General features: G+C 41.3%; 1 long non-coding RNA gene across 1 annotated transcript in view; it reads left to right on the top strand.

Moving 5' to 3' along the window:
- The first annotated feature begins 329 nt into the window (after positions 1–329).
- Positions 330–16,045, top strand: part of LOC143518216 (uncharacterized) — a 113,545-nt gene continuing 97,829 nt past the window's right edge. Inside the window, exon 1 of the long non-coding RNA XR_013132090.1 lies at positions 330–586. This is a non-coding gene — a long non-coding RNA (uncharacterized LOC143518216). The remainder of the gene's footprint in view (positions 587–16,045) is intronic.

Here is a 16,045-nt window from a genome sequence, read left to right as displayed (position 1 = left end):
GGTTCCCGGGTCTCTCTCCGCCCGCCTCTGGCCTCTGGGGGAATGTTGTCGCAGCTACCCACCCTTGCTGGTAAGTACATTCCATACATCTATCCTATGTTGCACTTCTAGGTTGCACATAAACACACACTCACACCAGTGGTGGACAGTAACGAAGTAAATGTAATTCGTTACTGTACTTAAGTAACATTTCCATGTATCTGTACTTTACTCAAGTACTTTTATTTGGTAAGACTTTATACTTTTACTTCACTACATTTCAAAGCGAAACTTTTTACTTTTCACTTCGTTACATTTACAGAAACATCTCGTTCCTTTTCTATTTTAAATCAACGCTTAATAAAAGACTATAACCAATCAGCGCTCAGTAAGAGTTTAAGATTTGTACGCTAATTGGCTGAGGATCTGACATGGCTGCAACAGATGGCTTTCCCCAACACCCCTGGCTTTTTATTTAGCCCAATAGTTTAAATTCCTCGAAAAGAAAAATGATTCGTATTCCTTCAAGTGTCTCCTCTGCATTCCGAAGAACACATCGCTGTCATCATTTATGAACTCGCCGTCAAACTTGAAAAAACACATCGAGGTAAGTTCGCCATTAGATGAGTACTAGCAACAGGGTGGTTTATATACCCTGGTTAATCACATTGAAATACACAACTTTTAACAGATGCTTTTATCCAAAGCAATGTGCTAGTACCCAAATTGCAATCTGTGGAGATGCTAAGCGCCAGTTTAACACAGGAGACTCCCACATCAAACGTTAAAGCCGGGGACACATACACGCGAATTTGGCCAAACGAAGCGAACTTCGCAATTCATTCCTATGAGGGAGGCAAAGGCAAACAAATATGAGCGAAGCGAAGCAAAATTATAAAAATTATTATTATTATATTAATTATTTACGCAATAATACACTCGAGGTTCGTGCTATAACGGGTAATATTGGCACTGCTGTGCTGCGGTCGTAGATCAGCACAGCAGTGCCAATATTACACGTTATAGCACGAACCTCGAGTGTATTATTGCGATTATACCACAGTTCAATTATCGCTGTTTATTGAAAGATTTTGAGTTAAAGAGGACGAGAAAATACGACCTGTTTGGTTAAAAACACTCCGCCAGTTAAAATAGTTCCATTCAATGGCTCGCTGCTAAACTTACACAACACTGGAACAGCCTTACCCAATAAATATTATAGAGGTAAATATACACAAAAACAACTGTTGATGAAATTGTATTTATTAAAAATAAAGTACAACAATTATTGACCATCCACGGCTGATTGGAGGTTCGTTCAGGTATCTGTTCAGTCCAGCTCTTAAACCAACGACGCTGCTGATGCTATATAACTCTCCCTTCACGTTTCTGACGGATCCATAAAACGTCGTAAAAGCTGATTCATTTCATTTTGGTTAATACTAAAATCGACTGCAATGTCGTTGCTCTTTAACCAGGATGTAAATACATTAAGGACGTTTGTTTTACGGTATTAACTTCGTTTCTCTGCATTTCCAGCTCATCCAAATCATTGTTTGTAAGCGTGACAAACCTTGGCTCATTGGAAGAATCAGGCTGGTCATTTATAGCTTCATCCTCCAGTTTCAGATCGAAACAAATGCTTTCGAAGCCAATAGATTTAACGAACTCCCTGTAATTCATTTTGATAATGTTGCTGCTTGTTTATAGTTGCGCTGTTTGGCCTGTAAACGCTGCTGCGTTGCTAGGTTACCTGTATGTGGCGGAGTAATACATGGAGAGCTTCGGTTACAGTGATCGCCTCTCAGCCAATCGCATTGTAGGGTCAGAACTAACTGGTATAATAATTATTATTAATTATTTGGCCAAGTTTAATATTATGAGTTCTGTTGGTTGGGCTGCACACAGTTCTAGTTGCTAAGCTTCCCTGTCCCGCCATGTAGTGGACAACGTATAACCTCTTCATATACTGTATCGCCTCTTCAAAACTTAGGTAATGCTTCATCAAATGTAATGTTTATAGTGAATGATTTATCAGTTGTGTTTTTATTGATTTTCATCAGTTGTGATGGTGTTTGTTATTTTTTATTAGTTTTTTGACAACCGAAATGAATGAAAAATAAAATAATGAAACTTGAATGAATGCTTTTTGCGTTGTTGCTTCAAAAGCACTTGGTCTTACTTAAATATAATATAGTTTTGAGTATTTTGTGTTTGCTAGGCAAATGTAAGGCACTGTTTCATTGTTCACTTGTTGATCGAGTAGGCCTAGGGGTTTTGATGTGACGCTAAGAAAAAAAGTGTTTACTTTTACTTTTAATACTTAAGTATTTTTGAAGGCAGATACTTTTGTACTTTTACTCAAGTAAAAAATTGAGGTGAATACTTTTACTTTTACTTGAGTAATATTCAATGCAATGTAACTGTACTTTTACTCAAGTACATAATTGCTGTACTTCGTCCACCACTGACTCACACACACCCATACATCGCACTCATCTGTACTATATGTATTTGGTTTACTTTCTGTACTTCTTTGCAGTGGTCATTTGAGCTGGTTGCGTGTTTTATTTTATTATTATTATTATTATTATTATTATTATTATTATTATTTTTTTTTTTTTCTTCTTTTCTTTTTCTTCTTCTTTCTTCTCCTACCTCTTTGTCTTTTCCCTTTTTATTATTTCTCTCCCCCTCTTTTCTTGGTCCACCTAACCCCAATAATTATCACTTTGCATATTGTTATCACTATATATTGTTATCACTATACTATATATTATACAGAATTGTTATAATTGCCATTTAAATCTGTACATAAAAACAAAGTTGTCCTCCAAAGATGGGGGGGGTGGAGGTGGGCCAAAAAAAAAAAAAAGAAAATCCAGCTGTGGGTAAAAATTTTGGGGTCGCGGGGTGCGGTTCTTTGGGCTACTTTTGAGTTGGGCCACCACGGGTGTTACAAGTCAACACAAAGAATCGATCGCGATATAATACTTAATTTGTCTCCATTTTAAACACTCCTCCCCCCGTCAACTACTTTGGGCTTTGGGCTAGTTTAGGCTGCTGAAGGGCGGGTTTTACACTGACTTTGGATATTTTTGTAGGACCTGGCAACCCTGCCTGTTTCTGTGCCGCGATTAAAAGTCCTCACCAGGATTTTGCTCAGGCTTCCTGGATTGTGTTGATTCCACTAATTTTACCTGGATTGCTAATTAGAAAATCTAGCAAGCTTGAGCAAAATCCTTTTTTTAATCGCGGCACCTGGAATTGACAGCACTAATTTTTTGTTTATAATGTTTGCACATGGACAATTGCAATATCATTCATTTAAATCTGCTTAAAAAGAAAGCTTTGTAGCCCCAGTTTTTTTTTGTTTTTTTTTTTTATGGAAGATCGTGATAAAAAATCAAAATCGTGATTTTATGAAAAAAATCGTGATACTATTTTTTCCCATATTGCCCACCCCTAGCACATTATGATCCAAAAAAAATGCAATTTGTTTGTCAGCAAGACACTCCACGCTACTTGCATCCAAGAAGTATTTCTCTAGTCCAGCATCTGCTTTCTGGAATTCAACAAGCTGATCACAACTCACAATCACACTAGCAATATCTACCTCCTCATTCACATTATGCTTTGGGTGAAGTATTGGTGAAGCTGACTTGGCAGGATGTAACGAACACTCGCTGACTAAGAAAGTATCGGACAAATCAATGACGTCTCCCAACTTTCGAACTTGAGCGTATCACCACGCAAGCTGGAAACACCGAGTGATCATCCAACTCAGGGTTTTCACTCACAGGGTTATCGATGACCTCCAAAACTGGAAGCACTTTACCTCCCACAATGTCATTTCCCATAATAAACATAACCCCTTCAATTGGTAACGCAGGACAAACTCCGACTTGATAGGTACCAGTAGCTAAACTCGACGACAATGAAATGCGGTGCAAAGGAACCTTGATATATCTCATTGCGATACCCCAACAAAACACGTATGAACCGCAAAATGTTTGATCCGAGAAGGGCATTTCACCGGCTAAAACAAAAGATTGCATAGCACCTGTATCACGCAAGATCGTAATTGGATACGGAGTGTGTTCGCTACCTTCAACCGAAATAGTACCTCAGGTAATAAATGGCTGGTAACTTGGGTCTGGCTTACCAGGCACTACAGAACTTACCAGAGCAGCGCACTGGTTTTGAGCAGTATTCAGGTTTCTTCATTCATTTTTGCGCTTCAACACAGGGCAATGTGCAATCAAATGACCGGGTTTACAACAGTAAAAAAACTCATCAAATAAACGAGCAGGTTCTGTGGGTTTAGGTTGTCGTTCATGTGTCATAGGTACCTCTGATTTGGACTCTTTAAACACAACTTTATGCGTTAAAATGTACTCGTCAGCAAGAATCGCCGCCTCAGACAAAGAGGACACTTTACGTTCGTTAGGATACACAATTCGTATTCTTGATCCCTACATACTCTCTATATTTGCACAAATACACCGAATTACACACTATCCTGTAAATTACCCTACCTGTATATCATGTTTATAGTAACTTATATCCCTTCTTTATATCATGTTTATAGCAACTTATATCTATCTGTATATCTGGTCTACAGCATTGACATTGGCATATCCCATCTGTATATAGTGTTTATATCATCAATCAATCAATCATCAATTATTTATATAGCGCCTTACACAACCTGAGTTGACCAAAGCACTGTACACAATAGAAGTCAATAACCAATTTGTATGATCTTAAAGATAACATCTGTGTGCAGTTGGTAATGATACAACTTGCAAATAATTAGATGTTGAAGGCCATCCTAAATAGGTGTGTTTTAAGTTTGGCTTTAAATATTGGCAGATCAGTGATGGAACGTAGAACAGTAGGCAAGGCATTCCACAATTTAGGACCTGCTACCGCGAAAGACCGATCACCCCACTGCTTACACCTAGACCGTGGAACCTCCAGTAGGTATTGTCCACCTGAATGAAGATCTCTGCCAGGCTGATGTAACTTTAAAATGTCACAAATGTAGGGAGGTGCAAGTCTATGGACTGCACAGAAAACAGCAGGATTTTAAACTGAATTCTAAATTTTACTGGGAGCCAGTGAAGAGCGTAAAGAACAGGAGTAATATGATCATGCTTGCGAGTGTTAGTAAGAAACCGGGCAGCTGCATTCTGAACCAGTTGCAGGCGGTGGAGCGATGCTTGACCTAGTCCAATGTACTTGAGTCCAACTTTACCCCCAGATTTGTAACCACTTCACTGCAGTGGGGATGTAAAGCACCCAGACTAGGTGTGACTGCATCAAGCAGGTGTGTTGTGCCAAACAGAATACACTCAGTCTTGCTCTCAGAGGAAATTCTGAGACAGCCAGAGTCTGATGTCGCTCATACACCTTTGGACAGACTCCATGGCAACTATAGAGTTCGGCAAAGTGGGTAAATAGATTTGTAAGTCATCTGCATACAAATGGAATGAAATATTGTGCTTCTGAATTAATGATCCTAATGGGAGCAAATACAAACTAAACAGAACTGGGCCCAGGATGGACCCCTGTGGGACACCAGAGGTCAGAGAGGCTGACGAGGAGGAGAAATCATTAATCATTACAGAAAAAGTTCTATCAGTGATATATGATCTGAACCACTGTAGTACAGATCCTTGGAGGCCCACATGATGAGCCAGACGTGCCAGGAGGATTGAGTGGTCCACGGTATCAAACGCTGCAGTAAGGTCCAACATTACTAACAGCACAGGTTTTTTGCATCAAGAGATAGGGGAATATCATTTTGAACTTTCAGAAGTGCGGATTCCGTGCTGTGACGTGATCTGAAACCAGACTGAATTTTCTCAAAAATTTAATTATTCTCCAAAAATGGCTGCAACTGTTGGAGTACCACTCTTTCCAAAACCTTTGACAGAAACATTAGATGGGACACTGGTCTGAAATTTGACAGCACTGTTGGTTTTTTCAGAAGAGGCTTGACCACAGCATGCTTGAACACAGTTGGAACAGATCCTGAACTGAGACAACTGTTAATGAATGGAAGGAGGCTTGGTCCCACTGTGCTAAAGACCTGTTTAAACACCCTAGAAGGAATAATATCCAGTGGACAACTGGTAGGTTGCAGTCCTTGATCCACCTCAGACAGCCGGGATAGAGATACTGGCTCAAACATATCAAACCTTGTAGAGCTGACAATAGAGGGAAACATATCAAAACCTTCCGCTACAGTCCGAATGCTCTGTCTAACAGAGGCCACTTTATCTATGAAGAATTCTAAAAATTCGTTACAGGTAGCCTCTGATACCCTTCTCAAAACATTGGTAGATGGATTTGTAACAGATTGGGATGATTACAGCTAGTTGAGATGACATTTGACAGGTATTGACATTTTGCCTCTTTAACAGCTTTTTGATAGTCATCAAGACTGGTTCTCAGAATTCCCAGTGAAACTTGTAGCTTGTCCTTATTCCACCTTCGCTCGGCTTGTCTACAGCTACGTCTAAGGGCACGGGTTGAATCATTCAACCAGGGATCTGGCTTAGATTTGATTGTGACAAACCTAAGTGGAGCAATAGTGTCCAAAATGTCAGAACAAGTGGAATGAAAAGAGGAAATAAATGTCTCTGGGCACGGAGAAGGAGGAGAGAGTTCTTGACGTATGTAGAAATTTGTGTCCATGAAAGCATCAGCAAAATCTGCGGGCGTGGTGGAGGTGATAGTTCGACGGTATGAGGCTGGAGTGAGACAATTGTTTTTAGGAGCAGGAACAGTAAACTCAAATATGATGGGAAGATGATCTGATATACAAATGTCACATATTTCTATGATGGATACTGGAAATCTGTCACGGTACGGCGGCCCCCTACTGGTCGCCCCCGTCTACAGCAGCAGCTTGTCCTGTGGGTGTGGTGTTGTGTTCGTCCCTCAGGTGGGCGGAGCCCGCGATCCGTCTCACCTGAGGGTCGTTTGTTCGTCTATATATGTCTTGTCTTTGTACCAGTTGACCGCTGGTTATTATATCCTTAATTCGGATCAGTTCACGGGTTTTGGTTTGCGCACTTTACATATTAAACCATCCTATTTCCCTGAGACTTGGCGTGATCGCTTCCATTTATTTTCGCTCACCCTACCCGTCACAAAATCCATATGAAATAACGAGGTCCAAGGTATGCCCGTTTTGATGAGTGGGCATATTTACAGACTGAGTCAAGTTAAAAGATGATAAAAGGTTCCGGAACTCATCAACCAATTGATTAGATGGACAACAGACATGGATGTTAAAGTCTCCACAGATCAGCAGACTATCATATCTGGGCATTAGATCAGCCAGCAGATCAGAGAACTCCATGATAAATTCTTTATTAAATTTTGGTGGTCGATATACCACCACGCACAGTACAGGACATGTAAATTGTACCAGGAGTAGTTGTAACTCAAAGCTGTTGTAGCATTTAGATGGAAGTAGACGGCAGTTAAAACTCTGTTTGAAGACAGAGGCCAGACCACCTCCATGGCTGGACTCACGCTGCGTACTCTGAAAGGAATACCCAGGTGGGAGTAGCTCAGAGAAAGCGCTATTATCCCCTGGTTTTTGCCAGGTCTCTGTAAGAAATAGGAAATCCAGATTCTGAGAGGAAATCAGATCGTTCAAGATAAAAGTCTTATTCGTGAGCGATCTGGCATTCAGAAGAGCTGTGCGGATCTTCACGCTTCTAACAATCTGCTTTGGAGCACGACTGAGCGGGCGGAGATTTCCTAGTACACAGCCCCGGCTCTGGGCTCTCGCCAACTGGCGACACGGAAGCGGAGACTCGGCATTAGGGAAAACCGGCCGGAGCCATCGATAGCTATACTCCAGAGAACAATGCAGGTCATAATTTCCACATTCTGGGGGTAAACCGTTTGGCAAACAGCCACAATCATCCAGACGGACAGAAGCCAGGTAAGCTTTGAGTTTGACATGAATTCCTCCTCTCTTTCCGCGTTTCTTGCGCCTCTTGCAGCGAGGCAGAGCGCAAGCAGGACGCCATAGGTAAACCGGTACAGACCATTGTAATGTCCATTGTACGCATAATGCAGTGGTTCCCAAAGTGGGGGGCGCGCCCCCTAGGTGGGGCGCGGAGCTATTGCAGGGGGGGCGCGGAGCTTGAAAGTAAAACGTGCACATGTGTCAATATTAGGGATGCACCGATTCCGATATTAATATCTGAAAAAATTCTAGATCGGGTATCGGGGACAATGTGACCGATCCATAAAAACAGATCTATTCAGTCTAATTCTATGCTTGTATTGCTTGCTTTTCGGAGTTAGTTCAACCTAATACTCGCGCTGGTGGTATTCCACTTATTCCGTTGATTTGCTGGTTGACCAAAATAAACCTGGGCTCCAGCAATACTTCACTGTTCATACATGAACTGGTGAGTTGTCCAAAGCTCATTTAATGCGTTACTTACAGAAATAAAATAAAGAGCAGTGGTCTGACTCGGTCTACGACAGAAAGCTAAAAAAACAATATTCCATACGCGCGCTCAACTCGCTCCCTTAAAGAGACAGTACACATATTTCTGGCCGTTACATGCTTTGTGCTCTGCGTGATGTCTGCGCTTGCAAACTAGCCGCATATGTATTGCTGTTTCTCTTATTTCATCTCCTTATTTATTTTAAATTATATTTAGAATTCTTGAACCATTTAAAAGGTTTCTTGCAGTTTATTTTTTCACGTTTGACCAAAGTTGTGAACCTATTGTTTTTGTAAGTTTCAGGTTCTTTGGTATTATTTATTTTACATTCAATGTTATATTCATAATTGCACTGACTGAACAAATGCAAGTTGTGTTGTTTTTACATGTTTTATGTGTGTTTAAGTGTGCTATACTGGTGCAGAGTTTTCAATAAACTTGTAATTCAGTATGTCTGTGTTTTAAAAAAAATGCTTTAAGTCGATTCAGCACAGTTTTACTCTATCAGATCGGTATCGGCAGAGGCGGTCTTTGCATAGAGGCATGGCTAGGCAACTGCCTTGGGCCCCTCCCACTGCAGCCCACTGTAGGGGCCCCCTGATTAGCTGACTTATTTTTCGCATATTAATGTTGATGGGCCCCCTACCTAATTTCGCCTTGAGCCCCCAAATTGCTAAGTCCGCCACTGGGTATCGGATCAGTATCGGCCGATACGAAGCCTCAGATATCTGAATCGGTATCAGAAGTGAAAAACGTGAATCGGTGCATCCCTAGTCAATATGGGGGGGGGGTGTAGGGGGGGGCACAAAAATATTCTCATCTACTAAAGGGGGGCACGGCAGAAAAAGTTTGGGAACCACTGGCATAATGAGATGAATTTTTGACTGTTTCGCCGATTTCTAACAGGATCAGGCGGTCATACACCCACATAGAGACCACATTCTGGATGACAGGTAGAATTAGCGCAAAAGTCCATAGCAAGCTCCACAGACGACGATACCTCAGAATCCTCACAAAGATGATTCACTGGCCACAGAATCAGCCCTTTGCTATAGACCTCCCACTCCAGTGACCAAAGCCCTAATTTTCAATCCTGTAGGATGAGCTGAAGAAGAGAGACTTCAGGCAGGGCCCAGGGATTCTGGAGAGATCTGGAGAAATTTTGGATGGTGAAATAGTCACAGATCCTTTAACACAAGTCCTTCACTATATCTTGGGCTATGGCTTGTTATTTTGACAAAGGAGAGAACATAAATATATTGGTGACAATGAGTATAACCTCACTGAAGGCATTCTCTCATATTTTCCATTTAGAATCAAACTGATATACAACAAGACAATTTAGTACCAAAGCAATTTAGCCTTTTTTATCTTTATCAAGGCAGCAGACAGCAGGGCGGTCTTATTATTTTCTGTTTTCAGAGTGCTGATTTACAGTGCTACTTTTTCAGTGTGTTCTTCGGTTCCTACTGCATTGCCAAACGTCGCCGCTATGCTTCCCATCAGGCATAGTGAGGAGTCGTTATTTCAAGCATTTGAAGACCACAGTCTCATGAGGCATGAGCACTCCTCAGTTCAGAGGAATTAAGATAAGCGCTATATGACTGACACCCTCCACCAGACCCAGCAGATTAATCTGGTTCTGAGAAGAACCATGAAAGTGGTGTTGCTCCAGGCCGGGCAGTCCAACCCCCAAAGGCAAGTTTCACGGGCACTCTTGGAATCTCTTCTCTTAACCCTGTCAATATGGAGTGGAACGATATCCGTGGGTGTGCTTGGTGGGGGGGGGTGTGTAGGGAGGGTGACAACGGACACCCGGAGGCATGCGTGTCATTCTCCTGCTCTTCCAGTCGAAGGTGGGAACACACACATAGGGTAATGAGACAAAACCTGTGTGTCTGGAAGAGCAGTCATCTGCTGTGTCTGAACCTAATGGGTATAGTGTGTGTAGGAAGATGAGTGAGAGTATTCTATACCTGAGCTTCAAGCTTATTAGTGTCTGGAGTCATTATACATTTCCTTTCATACTGTACAATAATAATGTTCTGGTTCATTAGCCAAAATCAATTAGGTCACTATTTTAGTTTTTTTTTCAGAGACTGTATTTTTTAGAAGAAATTATGGAAAAAGACCATGCATTAATGAAATATGATTATATTAGATTACACAGCAAATTCAGAAGTGTTAAATTTCCAGTGTTGTTGTTGCCTGTTAAAAATACAGTGTTAATTCAACACTTGTTTACTCTAGATCAACGATATTAGTGTTTTTTCCCAAAAGAGTTGGTGTTATTCCGGGGAGTTAAATTTGTGAAACTCTGTATGGTGTTGAGTTTAAAATCAACACCTGACAGAGTTTCTCCCAGAATTCCTACGTATACTACGTAGCACACGCCCACCAAATTTTTTTATGTTTTAAAGCGTTTTAAAGCGTATAAAAACTTCAAGTTTTAACACTATAGTTTTTTTTCACATCAGAATATTTTGACGGCACCCCTGAGGAAGACAGACGGCACCCCAGGGTGCCGCGGCTGTCAGGAATGCCACCTGATCTTTCTTTATCAACCTCACCTGCCCCTCATTACCACGCCCCCTTCAGCCTTACTTAAGCACTTCACCAGCACATCTCAGTTGCGAAGTATTGCCGACTCATGCCGCGTACCAAGCCTTTCTTTATCCTGTCTGCTCTCCTGTGTCCTGTCCCTCGCTTACGTCCCCGACCTTGTCTCCTGCCTAATCCCTATGTACCTCCTGACTTCTGCTTCCCCGGTATGACCCTGGACCGTCCTGACCACGCCAAGAACACGCTGTTACTACTGATCCTAGTACTCGTGATTCACCTGCCTGTGTTTGTACCAGCGTCTCATTTCAATAAAAGCGGTGTTCTTCCGCATTTGGATCCCTCTCTGCCTGTTCAATACGTTACAGCGGCACCCTGGTTGAGAAACAAGCAGTTTCATGGAGTCTGGAGCTGATGTCGTGACTTCTGTTGTAGCTATTGCAAAGCCAGTGCTGTTTTAGGTGGTGTGCTTGTTTGATATACAGGTGAATTCAAAGTGCAACTTGTGTGGTTTTCTTTCAAGTGTTCTTGTTCCTGGAAGTGAATTTGGGGATTATTGACTACTAGAAGTATTTAAAATTTCAGTTTTCTATGTTGAGCTATATTTAACACTTTCCATCGAGTTATTATATTTTGAACCTTAATCGTTGTTGAATTAACACCGTAGATGGTGTTAACATTTGACACTACACTCTAGTGTTAGATAAATTCAACACTGATCTGTGTTAAATTTCAACTATTGAGAGTGTTGTTTTAACACTATCACAGTTAACACTTTCAAAAGTGTTATTTTAACTCAATCCCGTGTGGACCAATATAGACACTTTGAAAGTGTTGAATTTAACACCCTAGGAGTTGAATTAACACTTCCAAATTTGCTGTGTATATATTAGATTATATAAGAAAAAGAGTTTAATAATGAAAAAGAAATAATGGTGGTATTACTGGATAATTACTGATGAGGCAGGAAGATCAGTTGATAAGTGCACTAAATTTAAAAACTTAACTTTTAAAATATAATCTTTAATCATATTTATATTCATGTATAAACACAGAACAATGGTAGAAACATTTCTAAAGCTTACTGATTACTTTGATAATTATGGGTGATTACAGTGATTATTAGTTCTTTGAAGCAAGTCAAGTGGCTTGATTAATAATCACGGGTTGACTAATACTCAGGGGTTGGTCACAATGAGCAGTATGAGGGCATAAGCCACAAATTATACTGGTTGCTTTTTTCTACTTCCTGTACTTCCTGTTTAATTCATGAATTATGGAAAGTACACAAATCATTACACAATACCTTCTAAAAACCTATGCATTTCTCTCAGTTGTCCTGGTTCCTCTTTTTTCCTCCGCCACACTTCTCAGTTCCCCTGACCTGGTGCTCAGAGACCAACGTCAGAGTCCACCAGGGGTGCCCTGGGTTCCATTTCCTCCGAGCTGGAAGTCAGGAAACTAGTGTGTTGAATCAGAGCTGAATGCATACTCAGCTAAGCTTTAAACCTTTTCACATCAGAAACTAAAATGACATTTATGCGCAGATATATTAAAGACTTTCAAATATTGTGTGTAAAAATGAAGTGCAATTTTAGCATCTGAAAATCCCATAATAATCTAGACCTGTCTGTAAAATTATTTCTGAATAAGTGTTTTAAGCATTTCGTCCAAATTGTCCCTTTTTTGTCATTGGTGTCTTTGCTTCATAATAAGTTCTTTGTGTCACATCCTGGCCACAAACCCCAACCCCCAATACCTGTAGCCACGGTCACCTGTACATTGTGCCTTGAATGCACTGTAAGCATTGTTCCCATCTGAACCTGAAACCTCCTGGTAATGCCATCTGCCCCTCACCAAATGATTCCACTGCTTTTACTCAGCAACTATTGGGCCACTGTGACATGGACACTACTGTCATGATTTTCAAATAGTTCAAAATGCCACAGCCAGAGTTCTGACCAGAACTAGAAAATTTCAGCATATCAGACCAGTCCTATCAGCCCTGCATTGGCTCCCAGTTAAATTCCATATTGATTTTAAAATTCTTTTATTAACTTATAAAGCACTGCACGGGCTTGCTCCTGAATACCTCTAGGAACTTATTTCCTATTATGAACCCCCACATCCACTAAGATCACAGGGTGCTGGTCTTTTATTAGTTCCAAAAATTAATAAGGTAACAGCAGGGGGAAGAAACGGCCTTTTCTTGTAAGGCCCCCCAGCTTTGGAACAACCTTCCAAAATGCGTCCGGGACTCTGACACAGTCACAATCTTTAAGTCTAGGTTGAACACTCGCTTATTTAGTTTAGCGTTTGATAATTAATATCCCCCCTTAGATAAAGGTACAGATCCAGGGGTTCATAGACGAAGGGTTTTATGGTAGACTGGGGGGCTGGTGCTGTCATCCTGTCACTGCTTGTGGTCACTCAAGTTTGTTGACAGTGCAGTGGATGGATGCCATTGTCTCAGAATGCCCCCAAGCCTATGTTACCTTCTGGTTCTGCCTTTTTTAGCTAGGCTGTAATAAGTTAACTTAATGCCGGAGTTGCTGCCACACTCCAGAAATGTTTATGATTTCATCTGTCCTGTATATGTCCTCATACAGAGTTAATTTTCCCTGTTTTATTTTCTCCACATGGCTGCCCGCCTGCTCAAGGAACAATGAGATGAGGAGAGACAAGCGATCCATCCTGGGCCGGCCACCTCCTGTCTAACCGGATATGCCTACACCAAGATGGACATTATCCCTTACATCTTTTCCTTTTCTTTATTTCTTTCTGTCTAAATTGTTGTTGTTGACATGGTGACCGGTGTTGGCCAGAGGAGGATGGGTTCCCCCCCTGAGTCTTGGTTCCTCTCAAGGTTTCTTCCTCATGCAAAAAAAAAAAAAACTAGGGAGTTTTTCCTTGCCACTGTCGCCCTTGGCTTGCTCACTGGGGGCTAGGACTCGGGACTTGTAAAGCTGCTTTGTGACAACAACTGTTGTAAAAAGCACTATATAAATAAAATTTAATTGATTGATTGATTGGACACTGATCACTCAATGGCACGATATGTTTATACCTATTTAGATTGCTTAAAATGAAAATAAATACTCTGATGCTGAAAAAAATCTACATAATTAACAAAAAATATTGGTAAAATCCACTAAAGAGCTGTAAAACAGACAAGACAATATACAAAGAAAGATAGCACTTTAAATGATATTGGATAAAAGAGCTTTTGAATACTAACATGCCCCCTACTAAATCCTGTAGTACCTGTGTTTACTGTGGTCGTGGGATGGCTGTTGATACATGGCCACATAGCCACTCCTTTGCAAAAATGTAGCTCCTACACTTTGTGAGTTGCTTGGCTGCTCATGACATTTTTCATGTTTTTGCATGGCACTTTACATGTGTCAGCCATCTGACCCACATTCATGCATTCCCTAAAGTACACAAAATACAAGAGGAGACGTATTTTGCATGTTCCAGAAGCCTCGGCCTGCCCCCGTGACGTCCCCTCTCTCGGCAATTCCTTCTTTTCTCTGAACAGTGCTCATTTGTAAGTGTGGCGTTGCCTTTCCAGTTTATGCATTCCAGCCTGATGTGTCTTTAGCTATCTCCTCTTAGGCACAACATGACAGCCTTAAATTGCTGAACCCTGGAAGTGGAATTTCACAGAAATGTGTTGTTATATTATGAACGAAAAAAGTATGCTCCGCTTCATCGAGAGCGTCTTCAGTATTAGTAGTTTACGAATCTGTGTTTGACCTTTATAAGGCGAGACCAACTGCGGAAGCTCAGTCTATGACCTTAGCTTGGAGAAGAGACATCCTCTCAGCACTCAGATTGATCTGTCTAGCATCAGCCCTTGCCTTGTCCAATATTCAATTAAAATGAATGATGAATGCCTTCCTCCCAGGACAAAGGAACCATCCAATGGCTCATAAAACAGATTTCATTGTTCAGCACTGGAAAATAGAGAGGGAAGAGCCTACAATGTGTAGGAGCGGTAGGGTGTGTGGGGTGGAGGTGGGGGGGGATTGTTACAGATATCAGTACCTCCCTCCCTACGTCCACAGTGTGCTGGCCTTTGGGGAGGCATGGTGGGGAGTTGAGGTGGTGTCAGTAAGGGGATGGGAGTTTTGTCGCCCTCAGAAAGTAAGGTGAAAATCAAACAAATAATTCACTTCATATACAAATATATGCTTCATAACACTGGTGAATGATGTTGTGGTGCTATTAGAGCCATATTTAATATTTTGTGTGACTTCCACAAGCTTGAAGGCCTGCATCCATGTGGTTCGACAATGATTCATACAATTTATTGATGAAGTCATCAGGAATAACAAAGAATGCAGTCTTACATGCCTCCCAGAGTTAATCAAAATTCTTTGTTTTCTTCCAAGCTTCCTCTTTCATCCTACCCCAAACATACTCAATAATGTTCATGTCTGGTGACTGGACTGGCCAGTCCTGTAGCACCTTGATAATCTTCACCTTGAGGAACTTTGATGTAGAGATGGATGTATGAGATGGAGCACCATCCTGCTGCAAAATTTGACCCCTTTTATGATTGGGAATGTAAGATGTAGCTAATACTTCTTGATATTTTGGGCTATTGATATTGCCTTCCACCTTGCAAATGTTTTGCATACCTTCATACTGAATGTAACCCCAGACCTTGATCTTTCCACCACCAAACTTGACTGTTTTCTGGGTGAATCTTGGATCCATACGGGCTCCAGTAGGTCTCCTGCAGTATTTGCGGTGTGGTGTAATTCAACTGAAGATTCATCTGAGAAATCCACCTTCTGCCACTTTTCCAGCATCCATCCGTTTAGCCTTTTGTTTAGTGCTGGCTTCTGGGCACTGATTCGACCATGGAGGCCATTTTGAGACAGAATCCTACAAACTGTTCTAGTTGACAGAGGGACTTGAGGTGACCAGGCCTGGTGGAGCTCTGCTGCAGTGGAAGAGGGACTGGCTTTGGATTTTCTAACCAACAAACGTTCCTCCCGAGCAGTTGTCTT

This window comes from Brachyhypopomus gauderio, chromosome 7 (genome assembly GCF_052324685.1).
Source record: "Brachyhypopomus gauderio isolate BG-103 chromosome 7, BGAUD_0.2, whole genome shotgun sequence".
Classification (NCBI taxonomy): domain Eukaryota; kingdom Metazoa; phylum Chordata; class Actinopteri; order Gymnotiformes; family Hypopomidae; genus Brachyhypopomus; species Brachyhypopomus gauderio.
This window is presented reverse-complemented; position numbering and strand designations above follow the sequence as displayed.